This window comes from Columba livia, chromosome 3 (assembly GCF_036013475.1).
Source record: "Columba livia isolate bColLiv1 breed racing homer chromosome 3, bColLiv1.pat.W.v2, whole genome shotgun sequence".
In the NCBI taxonomy this organism is placed as follows: Eukaryota; Metazoa; Chordata; class Aves; order Columbiformes; family Columbidae; genus Columba; species Columba livia.
Genome location: NC_088604.1, coordinates 60,227,932 through 60,244,867, shown reverse-complemented (window position 1 = coordinate 60,244,867; position 16,936 = coordinate 60,227,932). Strand labels below are relative to the sequence as shown.

Sequence of the window (16,936 nt, the reverse complement as noted above, 5' to 3'; positions counted from 1 at the left end):
TGAATTTTATGCATGAAAATCGCAGTTAAATCCCCCAAACCAAATCAATGCTTTCATAAACTGGAACACATTTTGTGTAAGGCAGCTTCTTACAATTTCATTAATAAGTAAGAACACGTTTTATCTCTACTGTTGGTCTAGTATTTCAGTAGCTGGGGCATTAGAGAGTGTCATTAGGAGTGTATTCCTGGTGGTATCACTGACCAGCTGCTTGGGCAAGTCCTTTCACTTCATTGTGCACCCACCTTCAAAGGAGTACACGTTTCTGTCCAAAGTTATACTGTGGATTGGGCAGAATGGGCACCTTTTCTTCCATCTACATGTTGTACTGTGTTCAGCATGGTTATAGTTTTAAAGTGTCAATATTTTTATACTAAATTATGGTGTCATTTCTCTGAAGAGGCTATCACCAAAATACTGAACATATTAATATATTTCTTGATGTAATCACCCTCTCATGAAGAAGCCCATTTAGTGGAAGCCTCACGTTAGGTCTCATGCACAGGGTATGAGACTGTCACAACAGCTTCCTATGTATACTCTTCCAACCAGATCTATATGTTAACATAATGCTGTGCAGTTCTGAAGCATCTCTGAAGTGTTCTAACTCATATCTGCTAGAAACAGTTAGCCAAGCAACCTGTTAACCAGATGCATCTGGTACTTCAGGTCACAGCAGGAAGAAGCCAAGGGACAGTACTGCAGCAGGAAGATGCGCAGCTCTTCCCCGATTGCTTGTTTTGGTACATTCATTACATGATCTAACAGTACTCCGGTGCACTTTGTATGTTTTGCAACACAGAGATGCCAACACACATGGTACAAAGAGATAGTTGTGGGAGATACAGAGCTCTCCACATACAGAACAGTGTACCACCACGGTATTCAAATATTTTTTGTATATATTTTTCTTATATGAGCTGGTTGTAAAAACATTTTAAAAACCCCATAACACAACTTTATGCTTCCCAAGGTGGAAAGGTTCACTGGAACATCTCTGTTTTTCACATGTATACACACCAACAAAGTTTTTTCATCTAACCTGTATTTTATTTATCACAATCTCAGTTCATTCTAAAGTTTAATACTTCTCCTTTTGAGACCAGCTGGTTTTTGGTTTGGGTTTTTTTTTTGTGTGTTTCTTTTTTTTTCATTGGAAGAAATTAAGGCTGAGTCAAATGGTTTCAGTGGCTTTTTGTTCTTTTCTAGTGTTGTCTGGAAGCAATTTTCTCAAGCTTTGTAATTTATTTGTCATCTTCCTCAAAATCCCCACACAAGAAAGAATGAAAGCTTTTCTTTGGAATTAAAAACAAACAGAAGAAACCTTGACATTTGATTTTTATACATATCTTTCATATCCTGAGTGTAATAAATAGATGTTTTTAGCACTGATGGCTGGGACCTTGAGGAAAAGAAGTCATGATTGAAGTCAGGTCTTCTGGAGAAGATAGTTAGTGTCTCCAGGGATTCACTCACCTAATGAAAAGCAAGCTACCACATGGTTTTGTGTTGTAAAATCTAACAGATAAAAGGAGAATATGTGTTCCAATCTTTAACCTGATCTTTAGAGGTTGCTACTATACTCCAATACCAACAAAACAATTCCACAGGAAAAATAAAATCTGATAATATTGCCTTCTCTTACAAATGCCATTTTCTTTTTTTCATGATCTGGGAAGAGGTTAATGGTCTCTTGAGCACACAAGAAAATTAAATATTGGTAACATAACACCAAACAAGAGACAGAAAAAATTGATTCAAAGCTGAAGGTACCTAAAAGAAAAAAATCCTTATATTTGGTTGTTTTTTTCTCTTACATTTTTACTCATTTATTCTTCTAATGTCTTGATCCAGCTCAAATACTTCCACCAAGCAGAACTGTGCCAGAACAAGAGAGGGAATAAAACAGTTTCTGAAACATGTAGGTTCTAAATCATTCTTGCAAAATAATCTGTGTCTTCAACTGCATCTGGAAATTTGCAGAGACTTTTGTAAGAATTCAGTTTGGCCTGTATGCTGCCAAAACACAGTGCTCAAGTGTCAGGTGTCACATTCTGTACCAGCTATGGTTTCTGGATTGATTTAGAGTTCAATCCCTCGTAATACATGCAAACCATGTAATCTCAAAATGGAAAAAGCCCTGGTCTATGTTTAAAGCAGACCAAAGCCATTTACAAACCAAGGATGGGCAATAGCTTTCCTCAGCAATACCAGAATGTGACTATTTTACAGCAGCCTGAAATCAACACTACAGTATTTGGTAAACACGAGTTACGAAAAATAGAAACACTCAATAAGAGGAACAGGTATAATCCCTACACATATCCAGCTACCTCCTATAGCTCACCAAGCCTACCTCAGGTCTACTGGACTGAATGCTAGTCAATTAGCTGACATCTATGCATGATTTCTTATCAAGGACAGACATAATCACTCTCAAATATTAGAAACAAATAGTGACATTGAACTAATTCCTTGTTATCTTAAATTTGGTTCCAGACAAATCCTAGACAAAACAATAATCATGGTCTTCATCCAGTTCATTACTTCATACTGTCTTTCTCACCAAAAACATAAAAACCCAAGCTGAATAGTTCTCCCTTAAAACCATGTGCATTCTCAAATTTTCCTCCATTATCCAAGCACAGATATACTTGTCTCTCACTAAGAAGTCATTTTTATAACTGAAACTTATGTGGAATTATAATGTTGAATTTACATATCTGACAACATAAAAACCTGTCAATCTTTTGCTGTTCCATGTCATATAATCCTTTCCATGAAGGAATCAAAAAGTGGCTAAGATGCCTACCTACACTACTCCTACTGGAATCCTTGAGACTCATACCTTTGGTGGCTAGAAATATTATTCTAATCTCCTACCTAACTTTATTTATGACAAGTTTAAGAATCATTCTTTTTCTGGTATAAATGCACCTCCTCACTGCATTTACAGAAAACACCTGTTATTTCTTCTAAGGCTTCATTTTGCTGTGGCAAACAAACCAAGCTCTTTTTCTCATTTAGTATAACAGCCTTTCTCTTTCCTTAATTGCTACTTCAGGCCTCCTTTAGATCTGTATTTCTGTGATTCTGTGATTTCATTTCAACAAATGCACCTAAAAAATAAGCGAGTAGAACTGCATACAATTTTCTAGATGAGGGCTTTCATGAGCTACCTAATCTTTTCTACAAAATACGTCTCTAGGTACATCTTGGGAATGTGTTTTTCCTTCATAGCCACAGCAAGTAGGGGACCTGTGGTCGTTTTCCAATTAGCTAACCTATGCTAATTTTTTCCTCTCCTTTCTTGTTATCAGATGATGAATATCCATCTTACAGAGGACATTTTCATCGTTAACAAGATTGTTACTTTGTACTGCTAAATTTAATTCAATTTAAAATTATTTCTTCCTCAGTGGTTCCTCAAAAATCCTATGTTAATAAAGAAGACTCTGAAGTTTGTAGAGAAACTGAAGTAGGGAAGTTGAGTGACTTTACAGCAAAGACAGTGTTAGAAACACGATTCAGGATTTAAATCTTGGTGTTTCTTGTACTTTTCAGTCCAGTAGACCTGAGGTAGGCTTGGTGAGCTATAGGAGGTAGCTGGATTTGTGTAGGGATTATACCTGTTCCTCTTATTGAGTGTTTCTATTTTTCGTAACTCATAGTAACTTCGTATTTTTCAGATATTTATGTTTTTTAATTACTTGGGCTGAACAAGACTATTCTTCATGAAGTCGGATATGAGAGGGTATTGTGCTCTCATTTTTCTAGATCCTACATGAAAATGTGGAAATACCCACACTTTTTTCCTGCCCTTCTACTCCCATCTAAATATGTGTATAACCCAAAATTCATGGAAGCCAAATGGCTGTAAGTAATAAAGTAGTTAGTAACTGAAAATTACTGCAATTGGATTTCCTAGGACATTATTCTCTAATGAGTTACTGCACTTTGGACTGCGAGATCTGAAAATAATGTTGATCAGCATGTTGGTATATCTTAGTCAGAAGACTGATTCCAGGAATTAAAGTTTGGAGAAAAGGACCATTTTAATGTCCCTGTTTTATATTTTTGTCTTCCTTTTTTTAAATTTATTTTCCTTCTTTTTCTTCTTTCTTACTTTTATGTTTACTAGATATTGCAGAAAGACTTTTGTTAACACCATTGAGCATGAAATACATAGCACAAACCACACTGTATGAGGAGTTTACATCAACATCTTGCACTGGTGACTCTGACAGTATTTTCTGTAAGTGAAGGTATTCTTTTTCTGAACTGAAAATCACGTCTGCTTACAATCCATGATTCATTGGTGTTACGCTATGAAATATTCATGCTAAATACAGGTTGCTATCAAATTTTTCATCTATTTTCTTAAAGATTTATGTTATTTTGACAGGGTTTTTTTCTATTGTTTAGAAGAAGGGACAGAAGAAAGTGGTTACATGTAGAAGCCTCTACTTCACTATAGGCCATTTAATGTTACAGCAGACTACGTAGATGTCTGTCCATGTTTACTATGCTGCCTGTGGATATAATAAAAATATAACATTTTTTTCAGTACAAGCAAGTGTGCATGTTAGAACTTCCTCATGGGAATGAAGAAAATGTTGAACATGTAGGAAGTTTCTTCTCTCTTGCTTATGTTTCTACTAAATGTAAACAAATCTGTGTCTAATTTCAAGAGGGCCACTTCTTCCTGTGCCACCAACAGAAGACATCTCATGCTTATTCATTTTGCATATGTGACAAATCAAGATTCTGCAATGTTGCAATTTGAGCTCTCTAGAAAGTATTTGTTGCCTCTACCACGGTTTCTTACATCTTAGATAAATCATTATATATGCTTTTGTTAAGTTTTGGTGGTTTGTTTGTTTGGTGGTTTGTTGTTATTGTTGTTGCTGTTTGTTTGTTTATTTGTGTAAGTTTTGAATTTTGTAGTTGTTTGTTTGTTTGGGTTTTTTTGGTAGAATGTGGTGAACTGCATGAGAGGCTTTAATAAAATTCCAGGAAATAGTAAGAACATTTTAAATTCATTGCATTTTCTTGTGAAAGACTTTGGATAGTAGTAAGATGAAACATTATCACCCAAGAAAGGTTTTTAGTTGTACATAAATGTGCATTTTGTTTGTTACTTTTAAGGGCACATTCCTTAGTCTTGTGGATAAATTGTAAAATACTTTTCTATCTGTATAAAAATTTCTCTTTTTGTAGATAGAGGAAATTTTTTACAAAGCAGCTTAAATCAATATTGTTCACATTAATTTCAGCATTTCCGGCACTTTTGCCTACACAGCAAGAACTTTCCAGAGGTATGAAGTTGGGACAGTTGAATCTCCATGTAAATAAGACGTTTTAACCTGTATTTTACCCTTGCTCTACTGAATCTGTTCCAGTTTGCTACTTACTTGTATATTTAGTTCAAGTAATCTCTTAATGGAAAATAGCTATATCTGTGTGCCCATTTAGCTTCTACAACCTGTTGCTTTACTTTCCTTGATAAATCATTGTTTCATTTATGATGTTGGCTCATACCCCAGTGTCAAGTTTAAAATTAATGACTCTTTGTTGGTTTTATTTAACTTCGCATACTACATTTTTTATTCAAAACTTACCACAGCTCCTTTAGAAAGTAGAAATCTAACATCAGTTATATCTAGTTAAAATGTAATCTATTAGTTGTAGTGTATTATAGATTTGAAATCTAATTTTCTGCCTCATCAATAGGCCTTAGACACTATTCTTTTTCCATATGCTTCCTCCATAGGTTAATTAACAGTTGAGATAAAAGAGAGGAGGAAAGACAACTCGGCTTTTAGTGCTTTGCAAGAAGAAGTGGCAACGAAGATCAGGCTCCTACTCTCAGCTGGATTACCGCTTCAAAGTACGTGACTCAAATGAGGAGGGAAAGCAAGCAGCAATGAACAAGGGAGGAAGAAAGCTTGCAATAATAGCATGGCTATTTTGAAAAAGAAACACACCCATTTTGGTCCAGAGAAGAAATCACTTATGAGCAATCGTAAGTAATTTCTTCATATAATTTGTTTATTCACAAAATGTTTCCTCATACACAAACTGTCAGGAAATACACAGAAACTTCGGCTAACAATCTACCATTCTTCAAACAAGAAGCAATTGTATTTGATTTTGTTCCTCTTTGGCACTCTTTCTAATCTGCTCCAGACCTGCTTCAAACCCAGAGATTTAAACCTGACAAATACTTTAGCTTCAGGCTCTCTATGGGAGAAATTATTTTCTTTTTAAAGTCAGTCATCTTTTGTTTCATTACTCTGTCAGGGGTTTAATCATGAGATAAAGGAAAAAAATCTTCTACTGAGACAGAGTTCTTACTGTTATGAACATTCATATATTTATTAATGACTTCAAACTTGAATCCTAGCAAGGTTGAACACTGTAAGGTTTAAACACTCTAGAGCAAAGATTATATGCAAATACAGTGGTCAAAAATCAAAAGACAAGTGCTTAAATTTGTAACTATTTTTTTCACATATAATATATTGGTTTTATCTGCATATACCTAAACTTGAGTCACTTTTCTCTGGTACAAAGTTTGTGTAAGGAGAAAATTCAAAACACCATCTATATTTTATCACATTCCATAGGAAAAAAAAAAATGAAGTGTTAAAGTAACACAGGTCTCTGAAATCAGATCATAGTAGGAGGTCTTAAGCTTTTAGCAGCTTTCTAGCCTGCAAGACACTGTGCCAGAAATTCTAGATCTAGGTCTGCTATGACCAGGAATTTAATTGTATAACTGTAGCAAAAGCACTTCTCACTCATTCAGCTAACCTTCTCACTCTAAGCTGCTTCTGCAGTAAACAAGATAACAGTCACATATCACTGATACAAAAGTGTTCTTGTTTTGATAGTGGCCTTTCTCATAATGATTTAAGGAATGTATTAATTCTGAGCCATTTCTCCTCCAGGAGTCTACATTGTAGTATTTTGTCCTCAGGAATTTTTTTGTTTTTAAGTTTCAGAAAACTTTCATAATGGAACCTTGTTAAAATGCACACCAAGGTACAAGATAAGCAACGTAGCAGAATCTTTCCTCTAATTATTTTCAATAATGATTATGTGCCAGGAAACTATGTAGTTTACTATATAGTACTGACAATGAAGTTACATCTTCACACCAGAGTGTTTCAAAAAGATGGACCCAATTTGAAATCACTATATCTCTGCAATCATAAACTGCCCATGAATGAAACTCTTACCACTTGGGAACATAGAGCATTTAGGGTTAGTAAAGGTTACTAAACCCTGATAACTCATTAAACCTTTTTTAAGTTTTTGTGTAATTATAACATGTTGCCATCTTGAAATATACTGCTTTGAAATTGGGTCCATCATTTTGAAACAATGAACTCTGTTGTCAAAGAATAAAAGTATGGTAATAGTCAACAGGGAGAGAAAAAAATAAAACTATTTTGAATTAGTCACACACAGACTTCCTCTGGAAAAATTATTCTGAATTTTAAAGGATTTTTTAAAAAATCAGTCTCTCCAACATCCTGGAATTATGCCATTGTATCAGAATCTAACATCTCTATAATTGTCTCCAGCATTTTTTATTTGTGCATCTCAAATGTTAAGACAACTATCGATAGTTCGGTTTTTCTGTTTTAAAGGTGCAGAAACTGAGGCACAGAACAATTAAACTTTCTCCCCAGGTTCACAAGACTCAGTGCTGAAGGTGGATATACAATCTGTTTCCCAGAGACAGATTCTACCATTCAGAAACCTGCTTTGCTAACAAAGGCTGTACATTGATAAGGTTTGTTCAACATTATTTGAAATATCTAGATATATTAAGTAAGTATTGTAGCAGTAGCTCTAAAATGAATGGGAAAAAACTTCCTTCTCTAACAGAGGCATGGCTTTTGACCAGAAACATTGGAATGACAAAAAGCCTACAAGGAATAAAAATATAAACAAACTGGGGACAGAAAGGGAAACGTGAGGGTAAGAAGAAAGGAACTGCTGCAAGACTAACAACATAACAAGATGGAAAGAAAAACGGCCATTAAATTACTTTTAAGTTCTGTAAACTTTGAATCCACACCTCCCTTCAGACTCTTCTCAGGCAAGACTGTGTAGGAGAGAAACTCCTCTTAAAAAATTGTCACCACCCTAGCTTGTAAGAATCCTCATCTAGAAAGCCACATATTTAATTGCCATGGTAGAGTAACAAAAGTGTGGCAGAGGAGCGAAGGCTGTGAAGAAAGGAGTGAAGAAACTGCAGTTATAGACATTTTGGGCAAAGGAAAACTACCAAGATTATAGAAACTATTGAAGAAAAGCAATCAGTAAATTTCGGCATAAGTTAACTGCACACTTCTCTCTTGGTTGTGTCATGTGATATAAGGATGCAGGTTCCATTTATTCATCTTTAAAACAGGCAGAATTGCCCTTTGGAAGAGCTCGTTGCTAACCACTGATTGTGAAAGGAACCTAGCTTGGACTAGGTGGGTATAATTCAGATATTTCTCATGAAGTGAGATTATTCTCAACATCACTACTCACTAAAGCTAAGAGAGTTTCCTCCTGATTACAGAGTAAGCTTTCAAGAAGAGAGAACAAAAGTCACAAAAGAACTGTAAACCCCATCCAAACTTATTATGTAGTACCACCCCACACCCTGCTCTTGTAAATATATTCAAATATGCTTATTTTAGACATGACAAAATGATTTAGACTTCAAAATTAAACCTCTGTCCTCATTGGCACCAGATCATCACCCTTTAACCCTACTCAAAAATATATTTTTTTAACTTCAGAATTTCAATTAGAACTTTATTTCCTTTCTTAGCATCTTTGTATCTATAAAAGCTACAAAAATTCAACTCATGCACAAAGCAAAATAATATATAACTTTACTGTTATAATTGCCCGTCTCTTTACATTCTATGGCAAAGGAATCTAGTGTATTCCTATGATGATGAAGAATCTAAATTAGAACTTCATCTCAGCCTCCTCATATTTAGAAAAACTACAGAAAATTTCAACTTATACATAAAGCAATCTATAAAGTAGTTAAGGAAAAACATATAGTGGTTAAAACAAAATGTGATAATGATGATGTGTCATGATATAATTTTACTGTTATAATTTCCCATGTTTTTACATTCTATGTCACAGGAATCTAGTAGATTCCTCTCATGTGTTGGTATTTATATTTCTGCTTCTGTTTGATACCTATACCTCTGCTGATGTGCTGGTACCTATAGAGTTGGCAAAGCAAAATCTGTTACCCCACAGTTCATCTGTTCCTGTGGTCCTCCTGAGTCAATATCTTTCATATGCTTGTTACAAGCATCATTCAATCACTTTGTTTATTGACTCATTAGCTTTAATTGGTGCAGTGAGTTCTATATCAGTTTCACAAAGAATTTTACCCTGTTCAGTATGCTTGGCACTCATTATGTTATGTTTTCTTTATTCTACTGAAAATGATACATTTTGGTAAATTTATTCAGTGTATTATGTCAACTCAATTGTATGTTTAATTTATTTCTTTCTGAGTTATATTGTTCTTGGAACACGTCACACAAAAGCTCAGTATTTTCCCACTTATTGCTTGTATAACTCACAATATGTTATGCATCCTACAGCATTGTTAATCTGTAGCTTGCCACTTTCTCTACTATGAATGCATTTTTCCATCTTTCTTTCTGAAAGGAAAATAAATAGCCTTTTGATGAGCAAGTCATTTTGCATTTTGTAAACAGTTGTGAAATCTAAATAAAAAGTTTCTATTTTTTTTTTTTTAAGAAGCAATTCATTAATGCAGCTCTAGTGCCAACACTGCTTTCTTTTATGTCATATTTAGCAAATAAAATAAGTAGATGAGTGGGACAGTAAGACAAAAGTACTTGTAAATGTGTAGAATTCAGGAGACCAAAGGGGTACTGTCATCCTGAGGTCAGCCAGACATTCCATCAAAAGTGCTCAAGTGTTGGAAGTCTTAAACACCTCTTAGGTTTGTTTATCATACAGAATACCTTCCTTGCAAAAATCTCAAAGATACTACTTTAATATCTACTGCCTTTGTCCTGAAATAGCCGTGCTTCCTGCATCAGTATTGAAGAGTGCATTCAGGGAGAAAGATTAGCAGATTAACCAGTAATCTTGATTTTCCTCAGGCTGTTCAGATTTCAGGACTGCTGCCTAAGCGAGGAAGATACTCTTTCTAGACAGTAGCAGTTACAGAAATAAGGTAAATCATGATCCTATGTGTAAGTTCACACAGAGGTTATTACTCCTGAAAAGCAAATTTGTGGTAATTGCCTGGAGAGCTACCTTTTTTGCATAAGTACGGTGTTCATGTCAAATACAGTAGGAATTTTCTTTTTTTTTGATATGTAGACTGACACTAACGAAGCAACAATTAATTGTGACAACCAAACAGGTCAAGTTACTTATGAATTTAGCCAGAATGGATGACCTTGTTGATAGGCACATGATTTTAAGTTTTGATTTTCTTTTCATTTTGTCATCTAAGCCATTCAAGTTGGTTTTCTTTTCCTTACTGTGTCAGCCTTGATTTTTTTTTTCTAATTTGAAAAAATAAGACAAAAAGTTTAGCCTTTTTTTCCCCAGTATGGTTCAAGAAATATAACTTTTATTCCCTTGCAAATATTTCACTGATGAATTCTAGTGTCTCCAAAGTTCAGAGCACAAACAAAATTTGGCAGAAGCATCTTCCAGAAGCCAGGTAGTCGTATGTTGCTTCCACCATCAAAACTATCCAAACTGTAATTCAGTCAAATCTTCTAGCCAGAAATTGCTCAGTAAAACATTTCTTTCCTACAAGTGTCCCAGCTTCAGGAAGGAGAAAAAAGCCTGTACAGAGATGAGAAAAAAGCAGGAAAAGGACAACAGCTGAAAATCATGAGATAGTAAGGGAAAGTAGTGACAAAGGGTAGAGAAAAACACATACAAAAAGCCTCCAAGTCATCTGAATTCATTACCTGCAGACCATGCAATGAACTCCAGCATTCATGAATCACAACTCTCTTCAGGAATGTGATATAGTGATGCATATCCATGTATGTTTGCTTTAGCCTGTTAACTTGCCTCTCTCTCTCTCCCGCTCTCTTCCTCACTCTACTATCTCCAGTCCTCCGAACTCCAGCTGCCTTTTAGTGCCATTTTAGTGGCTTTTTTTTTTTTTTTAATATGGTAGCTAGCTACCTGTAATAGACACATATAAAATGGAAATCTAAAAGTTTCAGGAAGATATTATATTCATCTGAATTCACAGCTGTAACAACTTTGTAGGGCTGAAACAGTGCACACATGCACTCACTGCTGATATATTAACACACACATGCACGCACACACATACACATGCCTACATATGACTATTTCAAACACTGTGGGTCTGTACTCACATTTGGACTCTCACATTATGTTAATGTTCTTCTAATACAGATCACAAAGTATTGCACTTGCAGGCTAGATGGCTTTTGTTTTTTCTGTGGGTATGAATACAACAGTTTATTGCCATTACCATATAGTACTAGAATATGAGTTGTCCTGTGGGACTTAAAGGGATTTGTGCCCTTAATAAGTTGTACAAAGCATCTCCTTTGTATTCACTGGTAAGGGAAAGAACACAAAATAAATGAGTCGGCATAAGAACAAAAAGCACATGTAACAAATGAACACTACTGTGGAAAAGTGAATTCTGCCCTTATTTGTGTCTCAGATTTCCCACTACAGTGTTTTCAGCAAGTTAGTTAAGCTATTTTCATATCCTTCAGTAAAATAAACTAACCTGCTATTGCACCTCATGTCATCACAGCTACATTGCTTTGGGTACCCGCGCCGGTTCAGAGCTGCTGCTATTCAGCCCTGACTTCCCCATAATGCGTGCCCATGGGAGACAATCTGCATTTCACAAGGGGACCCCATTCTCACAAACTTGATCCTACTAGTTCTTAACTTTTGGGATTCTGACTAGAAATTTTGACACTCTTTTCACCTTGATCAAAAAAACCTGAAGTTTTCTGGAAGTGTTCTTCTGTGAAACACCAATGTGCAGCAGGGGCCGGGGCTGCCTCAGGGATGGGGAGGCAGCAGCTGAGCACAGTATGATGGCCAGAAGCTACGGGGCCTCACCAGACCTACAGTGCCTGAGAGAGACACATGGGCTGGCTTCAGCTGGGACTGCTGCTCATCAGGTCAGTTCATGGTGGTGGGACAGGTTCAAAGTTAAACTGGATGGTCTGTTCCACTGGTCAATACCAGGTCTGGTAGAGTATAGACTGTGTATGACACAGTTCTGGGATCACTGAGTAGGTCAATAGTGATAAGAGAGGTTAAGGGTCAGGGATCAGACTGACAGTGTCCATGGCTGAGCTAGAGGCTGGTCCTACAACACAGCAGCATTAGGACTGAAGGGCCAGCGGTTACCTGATTATGAGGCTCCTGGGACAATGGGCAGGAATGGGGTGGAGTCTGGAACACAAGAGGTTGCACTTAAATTTGAGAAGAAACTTCTTTTCAGTGAGGGTGACAACACTGGAACAGGCTGACCCCTTAACATACTCAGCAAAGGTCCTGACATGAAGTTCATTAAAACAAAGCTTATACATTAAAAAAAAAAAAAAAAAAAAAGGCAGCAGAAGCTTTAAATTTATCATTTTTTATGAGAGATACTGCAGCAATTGCTGGTTAAATGGATGTGCAGTCTGAAAACATGTGCAGAAGCATGTGCAGGCCTGTCTTGTATTGCCCACGAGGTTCTGATATTGTTGGCTTGTTTAAAAGAGTGCCCTTGAGGAAGCACAACATGTTCCGCACAGCTGTAGTCCAATCCGATGGGATAAACTAGGGAATGCATATTGCCAAAGTACTTTATAAAAGTCAGTCCCTCTTGTATTTGGGTTTCTAAGAAAAGGAGAGTGAGAATATATTTTTGGTTTTATTAAGGTTAGCAATTAATGATGACACCCACAGACTGACAGTGATGGCAAGAGTCCAGTGCAGTGAGCCCTCCCACCTCAGAGCACCTATTGGATTCAGGGTCACATACTTTGGGTTTGTGGAGTTTCTGTCATGCCTTGAGCAGGGTTTACAAAGGCAAAGCTCCACTTGTTGTATCAGCTCATGACAAATGAAAACTACCTCCTCCAAAAAAGCACTCAGACCATCATTACAAAACCTAAGTCTAACTTTATTATTTCGCTAAATTCAGATCAGATAGAACTAAAACACATAGCATTGAAAGCTGCCTGCCTAATCCAGGCTCTTCTTCTGGAGACCTTATTCAGGATTAAAGTCCTCACTCTAGAGAAAAGCTACCAGCTCTCCTGGGTCCGGTAGGAACCGAAGAGCCACATCTGCCAAAATAAGCAAGCCAAAGGCAGTCAGCATCTTTTTGCAAGTTTTTGTGATTGCCTAAAAAGACATCTCACACTATAGCAGGGATCTACACATTTTGTCCGAAGAATTATCAACATCTACTACCACCTTTACCTTCCAAATATTTGGGTAACACTCTATAGTCTTTATATAAATTTAGAAACCATAAATTTGGGCCAGGGTTGTGATAAGGACACTAACAATGAAACAACCTACTGAAATAAATACCAAATACTCAAATATAGAGTTGAATTGTATCATCAAATGTTTGAGAAAAGCAAGTGAGGAAAGCAGAGTATATTTTGGTTACCCTGTGAGGAGAGAAAGAAGTAACATTCAAATTATCCAAAATGTATTATTCACTTGGATTTCATTTCAAGGCTAACAGTATGGCCTATTCATTATACCTGAAATCTTTAAGGAAATATTTTTAATGTAATTTATAGCTCTATTCAAACAAATGGCATTTTTGACAAAACAAGTATTTTTGCCTGGGATCATATTGCATGCACCAACTTTTCACAAGGTTTACCCAAGCAATCAGTGCTCAGAACAAACAGGAAATTTCACTGAGAACATTTCAAATGATGCCACGTACCATCTAGCAGCTGCTGTATTAGTAATGCCATAAAATAAATACCAGCATCTTTTATAGTGATCTTCTTTCACGGATCTAAAAGCATTCTGTAATGAAAGACAAGCACTGGCTGTCAAATTTGCCCCCAGCTCTTGTGCATATACACTTTAGTGGTGGCTTATCTTGTCATTGCAGGAGACAGAGCAAACAGCAGGTGGAGGGAGACAGCACTGCAAGCAACCAGGCTCTCGAATTCTGCTTAGCAATTTCAGGCATCAATATGAACTGAATGCCTGAGCCACCCTCACCCAGCTTGACTATCAGAGTGCTGACTGGGAAAAGCACGTGAACTGTAAAGCTTGTCTGTTTTTCTCAGCTATCCAAGGAAACTACATGTCTTTCCCTATTAGCTTGGCCTCTCATGTATCCCTATACCATCGTGGCTACTGCAATGTGAATACCACCCCAGCTTTCAGTCCAGTAATGAAGAACACTAACTTCATCTCTCGAGTTTTGATAATGTGAAAACCTGGTGGGATGGATGTCAATAATTTAAAAGTAAATTGGTCACCACTGAAGGCAGCAAAAGCAGCAAGTATTAGCAATCTAGTCTGATGATCACACCTTCCTCTCAGTTTTAGGGCAACCACAATAATCTGATTAAATCTTAATCTTCATTCCATTTAAATATTAATCTTCACAATATGTCAACATTTCTTTTTTAAATACACCAGTTTGTTTGTCATTTATTCACCTGGTAAATCTTTATCCCTCTTCCTTGGAAGTTATTCTCACGAACTTCTTTTACAGCAGAAAGCCATGACATAGAGGGTGTTCCTCCTATTCAACCATGACATCTCCTGTGCAGTGCGTTCCTGGATTTGTTTCCTCAGACTGATTAGGACTAGTCTCAGCTGTACCCTGTCTCTTTAGTGGAGAAGGCTGCTTAATCATCACTTTCATCTTTCACTGCAGGCAGCTCTCCCTTTTCCATTTTCTTTCCCATCCCTCTGGTTTATCTTTCCTGAAGGTTATAGCACTCTTCAGAGGTTCAGTCAGACAGTGGTAATGAAGACTGGCCTTAGGAAATTAGGTCAGATATCTGTAACTTTCAGGATTAGCATCACAGATGCCGTCCTGTGAGCTTATGCATAGGTACATGGCAGCTGATGATCTGCAAATCAGTATTGGGTTTCCTGACATTAATATTCTCTTCTTGTTCCCTAGTGTCCCAAGAATGGAGGTCCACATATAGTCCTTCTCTGAACCTCATGCCCTTGAGCAACTTGATAACCAGGGAGGTGGATAAGCAGCACATCCCCAGCAGCTTCCTTGAGTTTCTGGAGGGTGGCGGTTGGTGACTGCCTGTGAAGGCTCAGACTCATTCTGAAACTGCCCTGAATTCAGAGGCTTGATCACAGGATATGATCACCGACATGACACACTCGGGGAAGAACTTGCCAAAAGGTTATGTGGTGAGTCCCTTTATGGAAGAAATGTTGCGTAGAAAAACTTCACAAATTAGATATACAAAGCCAATTCAGGGGTAGAACACGTCCAGTTCAGGGACCTGGCTGCCTTTTCTGTACTTATCTTTTTGAACTGTGAGGTATGAAGACATTGCTACTGTCAAACCCAGTTAGCAGAACAATCCACCCTCTGAATGCCTGCAACAATCTTTTCTGTTCATCTAACCACTCACATCCTTTTAAAAGTCTTTTCTTACTTCCCTCAGATGCCGCTGTCAATGTACTTATGTTCCCACAGCACTTTCATTAAACCTGCTGTTGTCCCAGTTCAATGTCTCCTAACAGCTAATCTATTTCTAGTTTCTCTGAGTAAATATTTTTTTCTGCTGTGTCTGCCTCTTGGCTTATTCCCTATCTGGATAACAAGAAAGTTAAGTACTGAATAAATGGAAGCCCTATGGCTTTTATAACGATGAATGAGTGTTTGCTCTTGTTCCTAAATGAATCTCACTTTCAATTGGTGTGCACGGCTGTACTGAGTCTATAAACTATAAGGAATGGCTCCTCAGGTGTCTAGGCTGTGAATTATGAATTTTCCATGTAAGAAGAACTGAAACATGAACAGAGATGGCAAAGTGCACTACATGTATACAGCACATATACAAGAGAGGTAACTTAAATAGCTGTGCCATAAATATTCTTCTGTGCTGAAGTCCAGATATATTAGAAATAGCATGGTCACCAGGACTAGGGAAGCGATCTTCCCCCTGTACTCAGCACTGGTGAGGCTGCACCTTGGATACTGTGTTCAGTTTTGCACCCCGGTCTACAAGACATTGAGGTACTGGAGTGTGTCCAAATAAGGGCAAGAAAGCTGGTGAGGGGTCTGGAGCACAAATCTCATGAGGATCAGTTGAGGGAACTGGAGCTGTTTAGCCTGGAGAAAAGGAAGTTCAAAGGAGACCTTATCACTGTCTACAACTACCTGAAAGGAGGTTGTAGCATGGGGGGTGTTGGTCTCTTCTTCCAAGTAACTAGCGATAGGATGAGAGGAAATGGCCTCAAGTTGTGCCAGCAAAGGTTTAGATTGGATATTAGGAAAAAATTTCCTCATCAAAAGGGCTGTCAGGCACCGGAACAGGCTGCCCAGGGAAGTGGTCGAGTCACCATCCCTGGAGGTATTAGAAAGACATATAGATGTGGTGATTAGGGACATGATTTGGTGATGGACTTGGCAATGCTAGATTAATGGTTGGACTTGATGATCTTAAAGGTCTGTTCCAACCTGTACAATTTTATGAATCTATATAAGGAATTTAGTTGTTTGATGGTGGGGGAGTCAATGGTAAGGAGCAAGACAATATAAATATAAATATAAATATAAATATAAATATAAATACAAATATAAATACAAATACAAATATAAATACAAATACAAATATAAATATAAATATAAATATAAATATAAATATAAATATAAATATAAATATAA

General features: G+C 36.9%; 1 long non-coding RNA gene across 3 annotated transcripts in view; it reads right to left on the bottom strand.

The window, feature by feature from the left end:
- The window catches only part of LOC110363921 (uncharacterized), a 91,300-nt gene that overhangs the window by 10,580 nt on the left and 63,784 nt on the right, over positions 1 to 16,936 (bottom strand). The window contains exons 4-5 of one of the 3 annotated variants that reach the window (XR_010471384.1): positions 11,424 to 13,709; positions 3,670 to 10,872 (exon numbers count right to left, since the gene is read on the bottom strand). The exons of 1 other annotated variant lie outside the window; for it this stretch is intronic. This is a non-coding gene — a long non-coding RNA (uncharacterized LOC110363921). Of the gene's footprint in view, positions 1 to 3,669; positions 13,710 to 16,936 lie in introns of those variants that run through there. One more of the 3 variants, XR_002422322.2, reaches the window with a different exon arrangement.